General features: G+C 59.7%; 1 protein-coding gene and 1 long non-coding RNA gene across 5 annotated transcripts in view; one reads left to right on the top strand and one right to left on the bottom strand.

Moving 5' to 3' along the window:
• JUND (JunD proto-oncogene, AP-1 transcription factor subunit) overlaps window positions 1-108 on the bottom strand; it is a 6,956-nt gene extending 6,848 nt beyond the window's left edge. Inside the window, exon 1 of the mRNA XM_040444938.1 lies at window positions 58-108. The gene's annotated coding sequence lies outside the window, so the exon portion shown is untranslated. The remainder of the gene's footprint in view (window positions 1-57) is intronic.
• Window positions 109-522: 414 nt separating this feature from the next.
• Window positions 523-5,185, top strand: LOC121011010 (uncharacterized). Of its 4 annotated transcripts, none has more exons than XR_005781459.1 (3): window positions 523-3,373; window positions 3,892-4,084; window positions 4,423-4,889. It is a non-coding gene; the product is annotated as an uncharacterized LOC121011010 (long non-coding RNA). The 4 variants fall into 4 exon arrangements; XR_005781457.1 differs by adding an exon at window positions 4,920-5,185 and having other exon boundaries at window positions 530-4,084; window positions 4,423-4,793; XR_005781456.1 differs by having other exon boundaries at window positions 524-4,084.
• The last annotated feature ends 2,456 nt before the right edge of the window (window positions 5,186-7,641 follow it).

Genomic DNA, 7,641 nt, shown 5'->3' on the forward strand with positions numbered 1-7,641 from the left:
GGGGGGGGAGTGGCCGCGGCCGGACGGGGGGGGCGCAGCCCCCCCGTCCGCTCGGCCCTACGCCCGCCCCGGCCGAGGCCGCTGCGCCCGGCCCTCCGCTGGCGGCGGCTCCTACGCCGCGCAGTTCGCGCGCCCTCTTATAGCCTCGGCCCAGCGCGATGAGCTCACTGCCCCCGCTCGCCATTGGGCGTGGGTGACGTCGCTCATTTGCATGGTGGGGTGGGGCCAAGTCATTGACGCCCCCCTAGCTGCCGTTGCCCCGGTGACGCGCGGTAAACCGCACAACAGCGCGCTGCCTTGTGGGTTGACGTCATGGGGGCGGACCCCGAGCCCGGACCCGGTTACCCCGCCCCGGGAGCGCAGTGTACAACCAATGCCCCCAGCGCTGCCTCCCGCCAAGGCACGTCCCGGGTGGCGTGATGAGCCCGGCCACCAGCCGCCTGCCCGCCCCGAGGCCCCGCCCCGCATCCGCGCGTGGGGCCCCGGCGGGGAGGGGGAGGGGGCGGGGGCAGGAGCGGGGGCGGTGCCGGCCTCCGGGGACCGGTGGGGGGATGGGGCCCGGATGGATAAATAACTCCCTGGCGCCCTCCGCTCCACTACGCCTACAAGTGCCTTCCTTACCGCTCCTCTATTCTGGCTCTGTACGGGCTAGGGGCAGAAGGCCTTAGGGAGCTGTACCCGGTGGCTTCCTGGGCGTGTTGGCCAGATCTGCCTGTTTCACCCCCACCCCAAATCTCCAGTGATGTGTTTGCCCCAGAAAGACGAGGGAAGGGAGAGGAGAACTGTTGGAAGCTGCTGAAAGCGCTTTCTTTGATCTTGATACTTTTCACTGAGGAGTCTAAAAGTATGGAGTCCAACTTCCTGACTTTACAGACTGAGAAACTGGGGCTTACTAAATTGTGACCAGGCCTGATCTCTTATTCACCTGGTAGAACCCGGGCCTCCTGGGCCTCCTGCTCCTGGGCAGCCGCCTACAATTTTACCCTGCATCTGCCAGGGCCTGCTGTGGGTCCCGAGGTGAGGGTGATGGACTATAGCCCCTCCCCCCCCCCTCGCCCCGTTTCCTCAGCGGCTCTCCCTTCCGGAATGTTAAGGCAGGAGCCCATCTGGTCATTGTTAACCTGCTTATTATTATTTTGTTATTGTCCGGGCTCAATGGGCCTCCTAAAAGACTGGCTGGGGATGGGATATGAGGGTGTGGGGAGAGGGCAACCTCTCCAACACTCCCTAGGGATTGTTGGGACATCTAGGTCTGGCTGACAGCTCCTGCACACAACCCCTCAGGTAGACTGTGAAGGCTCCAAGGACCCTTCTTCCTCCGACTCCCTCTGACCTTTCACTTTCACCTTCCCTGAGCCTTGGCCTCTCAGCTCGTAGCTGCCTCAGGGCCTTTGCATGTACTATGCCCTTTGCCCGTGCTCCCTTCCCCACTGCAAATCCTAATGTCCTCGGAGAGGCCACTCCCACTCACTGTGTTTCCATTATATCCTTGGAAGCATTCAGAATGACAGGATGGACCATAAATTTCCGGAGGGCAAGGACCTTTATCTATCCCGAACCTGTTGGTCACCAACATCCAATACAGCACCTGGCTCAGTGTTGAAGGAGAATGCTGCCTGGCCTAGTTGCTGTGGCAGTCTCTGGCTTCAGTTTGTCTGACTCACCTGTGGGCATGAACATTCCCAGTCCCCAACCCTCGTCTCCTACCTCCCTACCTCATCTGGCCCTGCCCCTGATTGGGCTCTGGAGCAAGAAGGCCATGAAGGAAACTGTCACCAGGAGCAGGAGGCCTGCCCTGGTGGGCAGTGGCCCAGGGGTGTGAGTGTGTCTATATCCACACAAATGTCTGTTTGTGCCTGTGTTGTGTTCATGTATGGGTCAGTGTACTCAGGTGTGTTCACACACAAGGGCAGGTGTCTATGTGCCAGTGTGGGTTCATGCACGTAGATCTGTGTGCCTGTATGTATACACATATATATATACCTGTGTATACGTGTGTGTCCATTTGTGTGTTTCTAGGCACGTAGGTCTCTGTGCCCTCCAGACCTGTCCTCTCAGGTCCCAGCCTGAGCAAAGGGACCCTTGATGAGAGGGGATCCTGTCCCCAGCCTGTTGCTAGCCTTGTCCTGGGACCCTGCTCTGGGCCTGTGCAATGGGGCTAGATTGGAGGAGATGGGGCCATGCTTCTCTCCAAGGCAGGACATGAGTGGGTGGCCTAGATAGCCTCCACCCTGACCTTGGGCCTTGACCTTAATAAGTGGGTGAATGGTCTGGTGAAATATGGGCAGAACCTACCTGAGCTGAAAAACTGACCAGCAAACAGGCCTTGGGAAATGGAGGCACAGGGAACCCAAGGCAATTCACCTCTCTGAGTCTCAGTTTCCCCCTCATGAAAATGGAGTGAAAAATCTCACCTCCCTCGTGGAGTATGGTGATTTTTGTTTCTTTTCTTTTCTTCTTCTTTTTTTTTTTTTTTTTTTCATTCAGTAAACTCTACCCCCTTCATGGGGCTAGAACTCACGACCCTGAGATCAAGAGTCCACATGCTCTACTGACTGAGCCAACCAGGTGCCTCAAAAAATACTGTGGTTTTTATTGGATTTAAAGGAATAGAGCTCATAAGTGCTTTCTATAATTGTTTTATGTTATTATTATAAGGCTAGCCTTAGCTGTGTATGGTTGTTTGGCCTGGAGCTCCTTCAGCCGGAAGTGCCCTTCTATCCAACAGGCAAATTTCTACTCCTGCTTCAAAACCCACTGTCTCCTCCTCCAAGAAGTCTTCCCTATCCACACCCTCAAGGAGTCCCCCTAAGCCACCCCCCACCCGCCACCGTCTGGCTGAGCCCGTCCACCATCTGTATTGGGCTCTGTCTGCCCCAGATGGGGCAGGGGAGAGTCCTGTAAGCTGGGTAGGCAGGACCTGTCTTGGCCTCTAAGTATGGGGAGCTGCCCTGGGCAGACTCTGCCAGCCCCACTTTTCAAGGAGTTGAAAAACTGGCTCCTTCAGTCTCCTCTGCTGTGCACCTGCTGTTCCCTCTGACCCAACACCTTTTCCTACCCTCTCCTTTCTCCTAGCCAGAAAGCCCTCTGGGACACCCTAATACTGCTCTTCCACTGGGACCAATCCTATCCCCACCTCATCAGGCAGTTCAATAGGAGGCCTGAATCCATCAACCAGCCGTATGCAGTGAACTAGGGGTAACTCCTATTCTCTCATTCATTCGACAGGTACTGACTGAGCACCTACTGTGAGCCAAGCGATGGGGACACACACGAATGACACAAACACCCTCAACCCCGCACCCGGTCTGAAAGAGGAACCTGTCAAACGCGGCTTCAAGGAGGCTGAAGGGTGCCCCCTCCATGGACGGGGGTATGTTTTAGAGTTGGGTGATCTGGGAGGGGCACCCTGGGAGGTGATGCTGAACGAAGGAGAAGCTGGAGCAAATCTTGAGCTAATTTGAAGGCCCAACATCCCAGACTGTGGGAACAGCAAAAGCAAACGCCCTGGGGCAGAACCCAGCTGGCCACATTGATGGAGAGAGGCAGGTGGCGCTGGATTGGGTGAGCCAGGGGAAGCCAGAGGGAGAGAAGGAAAGCGAGGGTGCAGGACTTCTACAGAACCCGGTGGTGTTTGTCCCAAGAGCAGTGGAAGTGGCCGTAGAAGACGGGATTGAGGGAGAAGTCGGGAACAGGGCTCAGCCTGGACTCTGCATTTTCACCCTTCCTCTCCCAGCCCCTCCAGGAGTCTCAGGACATTATCTCACTTCCCAGATCAGCGTCCAGGGAGGGTGCGGGACCCACCCGGTCGAAAGAATCCCCAGCCCCTACCCCCACCCACCCATCCCCGTTTGGAGCGGAAGCTGAAACTAACCCGCACCCGTCTCCCAGCCACGGCTCTAATCTCTGCTGGTCTGGCGCCTCTCTCTCGAGAGCGAAGAGCTTACCCTTCTTGTTTAAAGCGACCTGCAACTCGGTTTAATGTTGAGTCTTTATTTGAAGACCCAGAGAACTAAAATCTACTCGATGACACGGAAAGCCCCAAAGAAAGAGAAAGAAGGGGTGAATCGGGAAGCAGAAAGGGGTGAGGCGGAGGGGACCTCTCCACGGGGAGGTACGCGGGGAATGTCCCGCGGCGCTCGGGACACCGCGGGGGCCGGGCAGAGTTTATGGGGAACGTCCTCCGACACTTAGGACCCACCGGCTGGTGGGGGCGGGGCTTGCGATCGCAGTCCCCGGGTGACGGGACCCCGCTAGGGGGCCGGGGGAGGGGCGCCGGCCTTGGGCCGGGGGCGCGTCGGCCCCGGCGCATTCCTGAGGATCAGGTTACCGGCCAAGGCGGCGGCCCCTCCCCTCCCTTCCAGCCTGGCTTCCGCCCTCGCCAGGGGCAGGAACCACAGTCACCTCCCCCGTCCTGTGCAGGTGCTTGGCCAGCCGCAGGGAGGGGACCCACACCCTGTCCTCTGGGCCGGCACTGGCGCTCTCCAGTCTCACAAGACCATTTTACAGACGAGGAAACCGACGCGTCCTCAGCGCCTTGTCGGCACTGGTGGAACGGGACTGATAGAGCTTGCTTTACGACCCGTGGCCCAGTTGACTCCACCGAGGGTGCAGTGTCGACAGCCTCTCGTAGGCAGGCCGGGAAGAGCGGCTCAGTCTAAGTCCAGTGTTCATTGATTGTCCTGGGTGAGCCCAGAAGGGCGCCGGCTCAAGGAGAGAACCACGCCTCACAACACCTTCCCTACCAGATTCCTGCGCTCATCCAGGGAACTCTGATGTATACCCAGGCCCAGGTTAGGCCCTTTCACAGGCAGACTTTAAGAAACCAAGAAGGTTTGGGGGTCAGAGGGTGGTGAGTCGGACTTCACTAAAGCAACTTCAGAAGCTGATTTGTTTGATTTGGTTTTTCTTTTGGCCAGCCTCAAGCACCATCAGCCTCAGTCACCCCTTCCGCCACCCACTCTTGAGCACCTACTGTGTGTCCGGGCTCTGTGTGCTGGGGGAGGGTTTTCCATCATCCCTCATCACCTCCTAAGCTGATCCGCGAATAGAAGACAGGACAGAACCACCGTAATGAAGAAGTATGCTTTAGGCTGATGTCACTCTTTCTCCTCCAGGTCGACCCCTTTTTCTGTTTTTACTTGGGTAAATATATTTCAAAAGGGAAACTTCATGTCACCACCAAGAATGGAAAACCAGTTTCTCTTCCATAAATAGAAGGAAAGTGAAAAACGATGAAATGAGAGCAAAACCCAGGCATTCCCTCCTCAAGGACACTCTGGGCCAGGCCCAGAGTGGGAATGTCCAAATATCCAGAAAGCACTAAAGGCAGAGAATCCCCAAGCCAAGCCAAGAAGAGTACAGGAGGGGCCACAAGGGTAGTTTTGTCCCCTAGGGGCCCAGCACACAGTAGATAGGCAGTGATGTGCTAAGCCTTGGCAGTGAGCACCTACTACGTGTGGGGACTCCCTGCATCCACCAGCAGCCTTCCAGTGCCTGTGAGTTACTGACCCGTTTCCAGGTACAAGTGAAGGTGATGGCAGGTAGCAGCCCTTTGGGGGTGGGACCCCACTGGGGCCTCTCTGGGGAGACTTCAGGTTGGTTCAGTTAAGTGGAAGCTTCCGCCTAAAGACTTTGGGGCTGTCCCCACCCACAGTCCTGTGGCCCCTGACGTCCTTCTGTGCTGAGTTATGGGCCCCTTCCCAGGCTGCCCAGGGACTGGGGAGGGAAGCAATGTGTGAATCAATGAATGAGTGCGAATAGGTAAATGAGTGAGCGAGTGGATGATGTAACGGATGGTTTGGTGAAGTAATGAATGGATGAATGAATTAACGAATGACCGGATGCACCCATGCTGCCAAGATGGGATACCCACTCCCCACGTTTTTCCGTGATACCCTCCCACCAGCACTGCAAGGAGGGCCACCTGTCCACATTTTTCAGATGGATAAACTGAGGCTCGGAGCAACCCATGGCTCCACATGTTGGAGGGCAGATTGGAATACAGGTGGCCTCGTTCACCGCGAGCTGCAGGCAGAGGGGCTGGAGCTCAGGGGGCCTGGCTGGGGCAGACGAAAGCTGGAACTGGACCTCAAGCCTGCGGGGCCTAGAGGGCCGGCACCTGATCGTCGCGCAGTAAAGGAGCGGGGCCCCAGCGGAGGAGTACATTGAATGGGGGCCAGGCCAGACGAAGGGAGAGAGCGGGGAAGCGGTGGGGGCGGGGCCGCCGGAGTGGGGAGGAGCAGGCAGTCTCAGTCGCTTAGGAAGGGGCCCCAAGGAAGGAGCAGGATTGGGGGGCGCCCCGGCTCGCGAGACACACAAACGCCAGCCCTGCGTCTCCCGAGGGTGGGGGACACAACCCCCCCCCATCGGAACCTGAGGCCGCCACCGCCACCGTAAACTCCCTCGCCTGCCCGCCTCCCCCTTTCCTTCGCCACCGCCTCTCCTCTGGAGGAAGTGGTGAGGGTGCGGGGGAAGGCCCCCCATTCTCACTTCCCCTGAGGCAGGGCGGGGACTGCAGGTCAGGGTCCCCTCCCCCGCTGCGAGGATGGATGGGGGGGGGGTGCCCACAGGGGTGGGGGCGGGGAGCCGCAAGAGCTGGGGCTCGGCCAGCGCGGGGCGGCCCCTCGCTGGGTGACCAGAGCTCTCTGGGTTTGAATGGTTCTCATCTGAAAAATGGGGGGAAGAAACTCAACCTTGGAACAATGGATTGCTCGGTGAGAGGCCCCGCCCCAGGCCCGGGGAGACCGAGCCGGACAAGGACACTCCCAGGCCCGGAGGGGTCAGGGCCGGGCCGGAGGGAGAGATGTCGCCGTAAACACGGACTTGGACCCGGGCGGGAGGCGCATTCCAGGCGGAGGGAAGGGCGCAAAGGCCTGGAGGCTGGTGGGGACCTCCCGCCTCGCCGGGCGGCTGGGCCTGCCCAGGACGTGCCCCTCGTCGGTCCCCCCAGCCCGGCCCCTCCTCTGGCGGGGGTGGAGGAGGGATCTGGAGGGCCTCCGCGCGGCCAGCCGACGCCGCACAGTTCACCCCGCGCCGCGGCCGGACCCAGGGGCGAGGGGGGCGGGTGGCGTCAGCGCCGACGTCAAGGCGAGGCGGAGCCGCGTAGACTCGGGCCCGGCGCCCGCGCCCCACGCAGAGCTGGAAGTCGTGGGTGTGGTGGTAGGCAGGGTTCGCCTTCCAGCTGTCCCGACGTTGGGGACCGGAGGGGGAAACTGAGGCCCGGCGAGGCGCGTGGCCTAGCTGAGAATGAAGCTGGGCCCCAGGGCTCCAGGGCCCCGTCTCGCAGCCCCAGCCCCCACACCGTCACCCTCTCCCAGTCGTTCGCTCGCGCTGGCCCGCACCGCGACAGCCCCCAGGGCCACTCGGCTGCGGCGACGAACTGGGGTTTTGTGTGTTGTTTGCTTTCCGGCAGATAGACAGGTCCCTACGAAACCGCCCAATGAAGCGTCACCGCAGACACGTGGGCCTCAGTTTCCTCAACCGGACAAAGGAGGAAAGCTGACATTTAACCGCGGGCTCACAGCTCCTGCCTTCGGGAAGGGCGGGGGAGACAATCTAGAGGCGAGAGATACAAGTGGGGGGGACACCAGCGAGGCCGAATTCGAATCCACGGCTGGCTCCCGGTCCCCCTTTTGTCCT

This window comes from Herpailurus yagouaroundi, unplaced genomic scaffold (genome assembly GCF_014898765.1).
Source record: "Herpailurus yagouaroundi ecotype Mexico unplaced genomic scaffold, PumYag 193, whole genome shotgun sequence".
NCBI classification, from domain to species: Eukaryota; Metazoa; Chordata; class Mammalia; order Carnivora; family Felidae; genus Herpailurus; species Herpailurus yagouaroundi.